This window comes from Saccopteryx leptura, unplaced genomic scaffold (genome assembly GCF_036850995.1).
Source record: "Saccopteryx leptura isolate mSacLep1 unplaced genomic scaffold, mSacLep1_pri_phased_curated manual_scaffold_24, whole genome shotgun sequence".
NCBI classification, from domain to species: domain Eukaryota; kingdom Metazoa; phylum Chordata; class Mammalia; order Chiroptera; family Emballonuridae; genus Saccopteryx; species Saccopteryx leptura.
In genome coordinates this window covers 222,865-235,257 of record NW_027095706.1, presented here as the reverse complement: position 1 = coordinate 235,257, position 12,393 = coordinate 222,865, and positions in this window count along the sequence as shown.

Genomic DNA, 12,393 nt, shown 5'->3' with positions numbered 1-12,393 from the left:
TCCTCCGAATTCTAGTTAAATGCTCTATCCACGGCACCACCGCCTCCTCAGGCTGCAAAAATAATTATCTTTTCCTTTCTCTGGATTTTGTTTAGTATCCTGTTTCATAGTATGGGTTCTAACATTGTGTATTTTAAGGTTTTATTCTACTAAAATGTAAGCATCACAACATTTTTCCATAGGTTTTCTTATGGAGTTTTTATTTCCATTAAGTTTAAAGTATTTTGTAACTGGAATTTTGATTTTGAGCAGGGGTTATTTAGGAGTAAATTTCTTTTTTTTTTTTTTTTTTTGTATTTTTCTGAAGCTGGAAACGGGGAGAGACAGTCAGACAGACTCCCACATGCGCCCGACCGGGATCCACCCGGCACGCCCAACAGGGGTGATGCTCTGCCCACCAGGGGGCGATGCTCTGCCCCTCTGGGGCGTCGCTCTGCCACGACCAGAGCCACTCTAGCGCCTGGGGCAGAGGCCAAGGAGCCATCCCCAGGGCCCGGGCCATCTTTTGCTCCAATGGAGCCTTGCCTGCGGGAGGGGAAGAGAGAGACAGAGAGGAAGGAGGGGTTGGGGGTGGAGAAGCAAATGGGTGCTTCTCTTATGTGCCCTGGCTGGGAATCGAACCCAGGTCCCCCACACGCCAGGCCGATGCTCTACCGCTGAGCCAACCAGCCAGGGCCAGGAGTGAATTTCTTAACTTAAAAAAGGAAGGGTTTTTTAGTTAGTTTTTATTACTGATTTCTAGAGTAAGTGTAATGAGAAGAAGACACATGCTTTATGTCATTTCAAAGGTTTGAGGTAGTTGAAACATGCTTGAAAGAATATAAAGGATTGTCTGTGGGAAATGTTTTCCAAGCGCGCTTCTCTGCTGCCACCTCGTATTCACCTTGGAAAAACAGCTCAGAGCAGTTCACCTGAAAAAACACAGCATTTGGGAGTTGTGCTTTATCTATCAATGTTGAAACCAAGACTATTTAGAAGATAATTTTATTTCTTGTAAATATAAGGAATTTTCAGTTACTGTTTGCTACTTGTTTCAACGTTAACTCTAGTGAAAGCAATAGACATATTTGATATTATTTCAATCTCTGAAGTTGGCTGAAACTTGCTGCACAGCACATACAATAATGGTCTCTTTTACTTGTGATTCTCTGCTGCCACCTCGTGTGCATCTTGGGAATCACGCCTCAGAAGAGATCCAAAGGAAAGAAATAGTAGAGAGGATTGTCTACAAACGTTGATTCCAATTTGCCGGTTCTGTAAATATTTTGTCTATACTTAGTGATTTGATTACTGGGAATCTATCAGTTCACCTTGTTTTTCTTCTTGCCTTCCAGCAATGCTTTCATAAAACTTTTGAATGTTCCCATCATATACCAGGCACTGCGCTAGGAACTCTGTGATTAGTTGGTGCACTCAATGTCTTCTCATTCTACTACTTTTACTTCTGCTTTTGGACTCCTTTATTTAAATCTTATTAATGTATTGTAAAATAAGATGTGCTTTGATTTAAAAGCATGTTGTGTGTAATTGCTTTTTTGTTATAAAAACTGTATTCTTATTGCAGAAGTGCAAGAAAAAATGAATAGATTACAAAACAGCAAATTTTCATCCAGAGATAACTACTGTTAATATTATGACATTATCTTTCCATATTCTTAGTGTACCTATTATATTTCTATATCTATACATAGTAAGGTACATTTGGTGTGCATAAATTTGTGTGTAGATGTGCATTGCATATGAGCATATCTCTCTGGGTCCACAGTTTCTATCATTTGTGTATACCTGTGTATGCATGCAAATTACTATTTATTCTTTCATTCATTAAACACTGATTGTATTTCTATTATGTTCCAGGCATTGTGCTCTACACTATTTGCCTACAGTGAAAGAGACAAACTGTCTATATAAATAATACACCGTCATGTTGTAGACAGAGTTGGAAAAATGTGCATACATAAAATAATTATAAGTTGTGAAAAGCACTGGATATATTAGTGCAATATCTTGTCCCCAGGTTTCATTGATTGTGGCAATGTTCAGTATATAAGTTTCTCAAAAGGCAGAGCTGAGACCTAAGTCTCAATTCTTCAGCAATGCATGTTCTCAGTTATAAAACTGAGAAAATTCTCAAGCACTGAATCAAAGACCCCTGGAAGTGTTCTGTGATCAAAAGAGCCTAGCTTGTAAGTGGTGATACAGGCTCAGATAAATTCTGATGTCCAAAGCTTAGGAGGTCTCTCAGTCTGGACTGCTGCAACAGCACAAGAAAAAAGTGCATGTTACGAATGGGGTCACATCGTGGTAAACAATCAGAGATATTTTTTTTTGCCCCTAACAGTCAAGAGCAAAGAAAAGTCTTCTTTTGTTGTCACCACAGCAGAGTAGATTTTTATTTTATTTTTAATTACCTCAGTTTTTCTCTAGTAATTTCCCCCCTAAATACAATGTCTTGCTATCACCAGAGAGCTCAGTAGATAGAGCATCACACACATACACGAAGGTCATAGGTTTGGTCCTTGGTCTAGGCACATACAGAAACACATTGATATTTCTGACTGTGTGTCTTTTTCCCCCCTCTTCCTCACTCTAAAATTAATAACTAAATAAACCAAAAATGACAATGGCTTTTTTTTGGTGTTTTTGCAGCTTAAATTTCTTAGAGGAATGAATTATTTTTTTCAAAATCTCACCCCAAGAGGAAATAAGTGGTAAGGTTGTAAAGTACCATATCTCCCCATGTATCAGTAGCCTCCCTCTATAAGTAGCACCTTAATATTGGGGCACAAAATTTGAAAAAATGATAACACATGTGAAGAAACAGGAAATGCAAGTAAAAATACAATAACCACTGTATACAATGCACCCAGTTTTCAAACCACACTTTTTTAAAAATGATGAGTTTTATACATAGGAATATATGGATAGAAACTCCAAATGTCTCTGTGAACATTTCTTTCTTTCATTTTTTTCTTTTTTCCAGAGTCATAGAGAGAGTGAGAAAGAGGTATAGATAGGGACAGACAGTCAAGAATGGAGAAAATTTTTTATTATGTGGCAGGTCACAGATCAATCATCATTTTTTCGTAAGGACACCTTAGTTGTTCATTGACTGCTCTCTCATACGTGCTTTGACCAAGCAGCTACAGCTGACCGAGTGTCCCCTTGCTCAAGACAGTGACATTGGGATGAAGCTGTTGAGCTTTGCTTAAATGAGATGAGCCCATGCTCAAGCTAGTGAATTTGGGACCTCAAATCTGGGTACTGCGCATTCCAGTCAAAAGCTCTACCCACTGCACCACTCCCTTGTCTATCTGTGTACATTTTGTTTCTTTTTCATTCTCTGGATTTTATTTAGTATCCTGGTTCTTAGTATTGGTGGAAAAACTGTGTATTTCAATGTTTTATTCCTCTTAAATGTATTCATCACTACATTTTTCTATAGAATTTCTTATGTAGTTTTCCTTTTCATTAATTTAAAGTATTTTTCAGCTTTAATTGTGATTTTGAGGGGGGGTTATTTAGGAGTGTATTTCATTACCTTAAAAAAAGGGGATTTTATTAAATTTCTATTACCATTTAGTATATTATATGTAATGACAACAATAATGTAATGTGCTTTATATCATTTCTATGGTTAGAGGTAGTTCAACCTTGCTTGAAAGAACATACAGGATTATCTGTGGTAAATGTTTTCCAAGAGAGCTTCCCTGGTGCCACCTCGTCTGCACCTTGGAAATAACAGCTCAGAGCAATTCACCTGGAAAAACATTTCAGTTGGGTGTTGTGCATTATCTATCAATGTTGAATCAAAGGCTATCTAGAAGATACTTTCATACCTTGTAAATATAAGGGAGTTCTAGTTACTGTTTGCTACCTGTTTCAATGTTAACTGTAGCATAAGCAAGAGATACACTTCATATCATTTCAATCATCTGAAGTTTGCTGGAACTTGCTCCATAGCACATAACATATTGGTCTCTGTTACATGTGCTTCTCTGCTACCACCTCTTCTGCATCTTGGGAATCACGCTTCAGTACAGGTCCAAATAAAAGTTTTGGTAGATAAGATTGTCTACAACCATTGTTTCCAGGTAGCCGCTTCTGTGAAGTGTGTCTTTAACTTTAGTGTTTTTTTTCTGGGAATCTAACATTTCATCTTGTTTTTCTTTTTTCCTTCCAGCCATGCATTCATAAAGCATTTGAAAGTACCCTTCATATACCAGGCACTGTGCTAAGAGCTCATGTCCTTGCATTCAGTCACTTTCCATTCTACTATTTTTACATCTGTCTTTTGAACTTCTTTTATTTAAATCTACTTAGTGTATTGTAAATTATGATGTGCTTTGATTTGACAAGTATATATTATTTGAATACTTTTTATTATAAAAACGGTGTTCTTATTGCAGAAATATCAAAAAAATAAGAAAAACGAAACAACAAATTTTCATACATAGATATCAACTGTTAACTTTAGCAATTTTCTTTCCATAGTCTTTGTGTAGCTATTATATTTTCTATGAATATGTACTCAGGTACATTTGGTGTGTGTACCCAATGTGTGCATAGATGTGCATCACACGTGAGCATACCTCTCTGTTTCAATAGTGTCTGTCATTTGTGGATATTTATGTACGTAAGCAAATGAATATTTATTCAATCTTCCAGTAAAAACTTATTGAATTTTTATTATATGCCAGGCACTGTGCTTGACACTGGTTGCCATAGTGAATGGGAGAGACTCACTTTCTGTCTTTATAGATATGAAACGGTCATGGAGTGGAAAGAGGAAGGAAAAAGTATACAGAAAAAAATGAAAAAGTTGTGACAAGCACAGGATTTGGTAGTGCAATACTTTTGTCCCAGTTGTGATTGATCGTGTCATGGTTAAGAATATCATTTTCTTTTTTTTTTTTTTTAAATAAATTTTTATTAATGGTAATGGGATGACATTAATAAATCAGGGTACATATATTCAAAGAAAACAAGTCTAGGTTATTTTGTCATTAAATTATGTTGCATACCCCTCGCCCAAAGTCAGATTGTCCTTCGCCACCCTCTATCTAGTTCTCTGTGCCCCTCCCCCTCCCCCTAACTCTCCCCCTGTCCTCCCTCCCCCCACCCCTGGTAACCACCACACTCTTGTCCATGTCTCTTAGTCTCATTTTTATGTTCCACCAATGTATGGAATCATGTAGTTCTTGTTTTTTTCTGATTTACTTATTTCACTCCTTATAATGTTATCAAGATCCCACCATTTTGCTGTAAATGATCTGATGTCATCGTTTCTTATGGCTGAGGAGTATTCCATAGTGTATATGTGCCACATCTTCTTTATCCAGTCTTCTATTGAAGGGCTTTTTGGTTGTTTCCATGTCTTGGCCACTGTGAACAGTGCTGCAATGAACATGGGGCTACATGTGTCTTCACGTATCAATGTTTCTGAGGTTTTGGGGTATATACCCAGTAGAGGGATTGCTGGGTCATAAGGTAGTTCTATTTGCAGTTTTTTGAGGAACCACCATACTTTCCTCCATAATGGTTGTACTACTTTACAGTCCCACCAACAGTGAATGAGGGTTCCTTTTTCTCCACAGCCTCTCCAACATTTGCTATTACCCGTCTTGTTGATCATAGCTAATCTAACAGGGGTGAGGTGGTATCTCATTGTAGTTTTGATTTGCATTTCCCTAATAACTAATGAAGCTGAGCATTTTTTCATATATCTGTTGGCCATTTGTAACTCTTCCTGGGAGAAGTGTCTATTCATGTCTTCTTCCCATTTTTTTATTGGATTGTTTGTTTGTTTGTTGTTGAGTTTTATGAGTTCTTTGTAAATTTTGGAAATTAGGCCCTTATCTGAGCTGTTGTTTGAAAATATAATTTCCCATTTAGTTGGCTGTCTGTTTATTTTGATATCAGTTTCTCTTGCTGAGCAAAAACTTTTTATTCTGATGTAGTCCCATTCATTTATCTTTGCCTTCACTTCTCTTGCCATTGGAGTCAAGTTCATAAAATGTTCTTTAAAACCCAGGTCCATGAGTTTAGTACCTATGTCTTCTTCTATGTACTTTATTGTTTCAGGTCTTATATTTAGGTCTTTGATCCATTTTGAATTAATTTTAGTACACGGGGACAGGCTGTAGTCGAGTTTCATTCTTTTGCATGTGGCTTTCCAGTTTTCCCAACACCATTTGTTGAAGAGGCTTTCTTTTCTCCATTGTGTGTTGTTGGCCCCTTTATCAAAGATTATTTGACCATATATATGTGGTTTTATTTCTGGGCTTTCTATTCTGTTCCATTGGTCTGAGTGTCTATTTTTCTGCCAATACCATGCTGTTTTGATTATTGTGGCCCTATAATATAGTTTAAAGTCAGGTATTGTAATGCCCCCAGCTTCATTCTTTTTTCTTAGGATTGTTTTGGCTATTCGGGGTTTTTTATAGTTCCATATAAATCTGATGATTTGTTGTTCCATTTCTTTAAAAAATCTCATAGGGATTTTGATGGGAATTGCATTAAATTTGTATATTGCTTTGGGTAATATGGCCATTTTGATTATATTTATTCTTCCTATCCAAGAACAAGGAATATTTTTCCATCTCATTGTATCTTTTTCGATTTCCCTTAACAATGCTTTGTAATTTTCATTATATAGGTCCTTTACATTCTTTGTTATGTTTATTCCTAGGTATTTTATTTTTTTTGTTGCAATCGTGAAGGGGATTATTTTTTTGAGTTTGTTTTCTAATATTTCATTGTTGGCATAGAGAAAGGCTATGGACTTCTGTATGTTAATTTTGTATCCTGCGACCTTACTGTATTGGTTTATTGTTTCTAATAATCTTTTTGTGGAGTCCTTCGGGTTTTCGATGTATAGGATCATATCATCAGCAAAAAGTGATACCTTTACTTCTTCTTTTCCAATATGGATGCCTTTTATTTCTTTGTCTTGTCTGATTGCTCTGGCCAGAACTTCTAGCACCACGTTAAATAAGAGTGGAGAGAGTGGACAACCCTGTCTTGTTCCTGATTTAAGGTAGAAAGTCCTCAGTTTTTTGCCGTTTAAAATGATGTTGGCTGATGGTTTATCATATATGGCCTTTATCATGTTGAGATATTTTCCTTCTATACCCATTTTGTTGAGAGTCTTAAACATAAAATTGTGTTGTATTTTATCAAAAGCCTTTTCTGCATCTATTGATAAGATCATGTGGTTTTTGTTCTTTGTTTTGTTGATGTGGTGTATTACGTTAACCGTTTTGCGTATGTTGAACCATCCTTGAGATTCTGGGATGAATCCAACTTGATCATGATGTATTATTTTTTTAATATGTTGTTGTATTCGATTTGCCAGTATTTTGTTTAGAATTTTAGCATCTGTATTCATTAGAGATATTGGTCTGTAGTTTTCTTTCTTTGTGCCATCCTTGCCAGGTTTTGGTATGAGGGTTATGTTGGCCTCATAAAATGTGTTTGGAAGTATTGCTTCTTCTTCAATTTTTTGGAAGACTTTGAGTAGAATAGGAACCAAGTCTTCTTTGAATGTTTGATAGAATTCACTAGTATAACCGTCTGGGCCTGGACTTTTATTTTTGGGGAGGTTTTTAATAGTTTTTTCTATTTCCTCCCTGCTGATTGGTCTGTTTAGGCTTTCTGCTTCTTCATGACTCAGTCTAGGAAGGTTGTATTGTTCTAGGAATTTATCCATTTCTTCTAGATTGTTGTATTTGGTGGCATATAATTTTTCATAGTATTCTACAATAATTCTTTGTATATCTATGATGTCTGTGGTGATCTCTCCTCTTTCATTTTGGATTTTATTTATTTGAGTCCTGTGCCTTTTTTCCTTGGTAAGTCTTGCTAAGGGTTTGTCAATTTTGTTGATCTTTTCAAAGAACCAGCTCCTTGTTTTATTAATTTTTTCTATAGTTTTTCTGTTCTCTATTTCATTTATTTCTGTTCTGATTTTTATTATCTCCTTTCTTCGGCTGGTTTTGGGTTGTCTTTGTTCTTCTTTTTCTAGTTCCTTAAGGTGTGAAGTTAAGTGGTTTATTTCGGCTCTCTCTTGTTTGTTCATATAGGCCTGAAGTGATATGAACTTTCCTCTTATTACTGCTTTTGCTGCTTCCCAGAGATTCTGATAGAATATCATTTTCTAAGAAGGCAGTGTTGATACATAAGTCTTGGTTCTTCAGAAATACGTGATCTCAGCTATAAAATTGTGAAAATTTACAAGTGATTCAAGAAATACCCTGGAAGGTGTTCTGTGACCAAAAGAACCTAAATTGTAAGTGCTGACCAGGCTCAGATAAATTCCAAAAACCAAAACTTAGGAGGTTTCTCAGTCTGGACTGCTGCCACGGAACAAGAAAATGTGCATGTTAGGAAATATGTGAATTCGTGCTCAACAATCAGAAATACCGGTTATATATGCCCCTGAATGACAAGAGCCTAGGAAAGTCTTCTGATGTTGTCATCACAGCAGTCTAGATTATTTTATTTTTTATTTGCCTCATGTTGTCTCTAGTAATTTTGTCCACCTAGACACAATAGCTTGCTTACACCAGAGAGCTCACTAGTTAGAGAATCACACTCATACAGTAATGTCATAAGATTGGTCCCGGTTCAAGGCATATACAGAAACAGATTGATGTTTCTGACTGTCTGTGTGTCTTTTTCCCCACACTTCCTCTCCCTAACATTAAAAAGTAAATAAAAGAGAAAATGACAATGGCTATTTTTTTTTGTTTTTTCAGCTTAAATTGTATAGAAGAATGAATTTTGTTTTTTAAAATCTCACCACAGGAGAAAATATGTAGTAAGTTTTAAAGTACCATATTTCCCCATGCATAATTTGCCTCGCAGTAGAAGACACACCTTCATCACACCATTTTTCCATAGGTTTTCTTATGGAGTTTTTATTTCTATTAAGTTTAAAGTATTTTGTAACTTGAACTTTGATTTTGAGCAGGAGTTATTTAGGAGTGAATTATTTATCTTAAAAAAGAAAGTGTTTTGCCCTGGCCGGTTGGCTCAGCGGTAGAGCGTCGGCCTAGCGTGCGGAGGACCCAGGTTCGATTCCTGGCCAGGGCACACAGGAGAGGTGCCCATTTGCTTCTCCACCCCTCTGCCGCACTTTCCTCTCTGTCTCTCTCTTCCCCTCCCGCAGCCAAGGCTCCATTGGAGCAAAGATGGCCCGGGCGCTGGGGATGGCTCTGTGGCCTCTGCCCCAGGCGCTAGAGTGGCTCTGGTCGCAATATGGTGACGCCCAGGATGGGCAGAGCATCGCCCCATGGTGGGCGTGCCGGGTGGATCCCGGTCGGGCGCATGCGGGAGTCTGTCTGACTGTCTCTCCCCGTTTCCAGCTTCAGAAAAGTGAAAAAAAAAAAAAAAAGTGTTTTTAGTTAGTTTTTATCACTGATTTCTAGAGTAAGTGTAATGAGAAGTAGAAACATGCTTTATATCATTTCAATGGTTTCAGGTAGTTGAAAATTGCTTGAAAGAAAATACAGGATTGTCTGTGAAATTGTTTTCAAAGTGCGCTTCTCTGCTGCCACCTCGTGTTCACCTTGGGAATAACATTTCAGAGCAGTTCACTTGAAAAAACATAGGAGTTGGGAGTTGTGCTTTATCTATCAATGTTGAAAACAAGAGTATTTAGAAAATACTTTCATAACTTGTAAATATAAAGAATTTCCAGTTACTGTTTGCTACTCGTTTCAAAGTCAACTCTATAGAAAGCAATAGACATATTTGATATTATTTCAATCCTCTGAAGTTGGCTGAAAATTGCTGCATAGCATATACAATAATGGTCTCTCTTACATGTGCTTCTCTGCTGCCACCTCGTGTGCATCTTGGGAATCACACCTCAGAATAGATCCAAAGGAAAGAAATAGTAGAGAGCATTGTCTACAAACGTTGATTCCAATTTGCCAGTTCTGTAAATATTTTGTGTATTCTTAGTGATTTGATTTCTGGGAATTTATCAGTTCACCTTGTTTTTCTTCTTTCCTTCCAGCAATGCTTTCATAAAGTCTTTGAATGTTCCCATCATATACCAGGCACTGTGCTAGGAAATCTGTGAGAAGTTGGTGTACTCAATATCTTCCCATTCTACTATTATTACTTCTGCTTTTGGACTCCTTTATTTAAATCGTCTTAATGTATTGTAAAATAAGATGTGTTTTGATTTAAAAAGTATGTTCAATGTAACTTCATTTTTATTATAAAAACTGTATTCTTATTTCAGAAGTGCAAGAAAACTGAATAGAATAGAAAACAACAAATTTTTATCCAGAGATAACTACTGTTAATATTATGACATTTTCTCTCCATATTCTTAGTGTACCTATTATACTTGTATATCTATACATACTATGGTACATTTGGTGTGCATACATCGGTGTGTAGATGTGCATTGCATATGAGCATATCTCTCTGGGTCCACAGTTTCTATCATTTGTGGATACTTGTGTGTGCATTCAAATAAGTATTTATTCCTTCATGCACTAAACAACTTTTTGTGTTTCTATTATGTTCCAGGCACTGTGCTCTCCACTGGTTGCCTATAGTGAAAGAGACAGACTGTCTTTATGAAAAATACACTCTCATGCTGTAGATAGAGGAAGAAAAATGTACATAAATAAAATAATTATGTTATGAAAAGCAATGGATATAGTAGTGCAATGTCTTCTTCCCAGGTTTCATTGATCATGGCGATGTTCAGTATATCAGTTTCTCAAAAGGCAGAGCTGAGACCTAAGTCTCAGTTCTTCAGCAATGTGTGTTCTCTGCTATAAAACTGAGAAAGTTCTCAAGTGCTGAAACAAAGACCCTGGGATGTGTTCTGTGAGCAGAAGAACCTAGCTTGTAAGTGGTGACCCAGGCTCTGATAAATGCTGATGTCCAAAGCTTAGGAGGTCTCTAACTCTGGACTGCTGCTACAGCACAAGAAAAAAGTGCATGTTAGGAAAGAGGTCATATCCTGGTAAGCAATTAGAAATATTTTTTATTCCCCTAGCAGTCAAGAACAATGAAAAATCTTCTTGTGTAGTCACCACAGCAGACTAGATTATTGTTTTATTTTTAATTACCTCAGTTTTTCTCTAGTAAAGTTTCCCCCTGAATACAATGTCTTGCTATCACCTGAGAGCTCAGTAGATAGAGCATCACACACATACACTAATGTCATAGATATGGTCCTTGCTCTAGGCACATACAGAAACATATTGATGTTTCAGACTATCTGTGTGTCTCTTTTCCCCCCCTCTTCCTCCCTCTAACATTAATAACTAAGTAAAAGAAAAACGACAATGGCTTGTTTTGGTGTTTTTGCAGCTTAAATTGCTTAGAGGAATGAATTATTTTTTTTAAATCTCACCCCAAGAGGAAATAAGTGGTAAGGTTGTAAAGTACCATATCTCCCCATGTATAAGTAGCCTCGCTGTTTAAGTAGCACCTTAATTTTGTGTCACAAAATATGAGAAAATGATAACAAATGTGAAGAAAAAACAAATGCAAGTAAAAATACAACAACCACTGTATACGATGCACCCAGGTTTCAAACACCACAGTTTTTGAAATGATGAGTTTTATACATAGGAATATATGGATAGAAACTCCAAATGTCTCTGTGAATATTTCTTTCTTTCATTTTTTTCTTTTTTCCAGAGTCATAGAGACAGTGAGAGAGGTATAGATAAGGACAGACAGACAAGAATGGAGAAAATTTTTTATTATGTGGCAGGTCACAGATCAATCATCATTTTTTCGTAAGGACACCTTAGTTGTTCATTGACTGCTCTCTCATATGTGCCTTGAACAGGGGGCTACAGCTGACCGAGTGTCCCCTTGCTCGAGCCAGCAAACATTGGAATCAAGCTGTTGAGCTTTGATAAAACCAGACGAGCCCACGCTCAAGCTGGCGAATTTAGGATCTCAAATCTTGGTACTGCGCATTTCAGTCAAATGCTCTACCCATTGCACCACTGCCTTGTCGGTCTGTGAACATTCTAATTCTTTTACATTCTCTTGATTTTATTTAGTATCCTGATTCTTAGAATGGGTGGAATGGCTGTGTATTTTAAGGTTTTATTCCTCTAAAATGTATTCATCACTACACTTTTTTATAGATTTTCTTATGTAGTTGTCCTTTTCATTTTAAATTTAAGGTATTGTTCAATTTGAATTGTGGTTTTGAAGGGGGGGTTATGTAGGAGTGTATTTCATTACCTTCAAAAAAAGATTTTAGTTAATTTCTGTTACTGTTTAGTATATTAAGTGTAATGACGACAAGAAACATGCTTTATATCATTTCTAAGGTTAGATGTAGTTGAAAATTGCTTGAAAAAAGATACAGGATTATTTGCAGAAAATATTTTCCAAGAG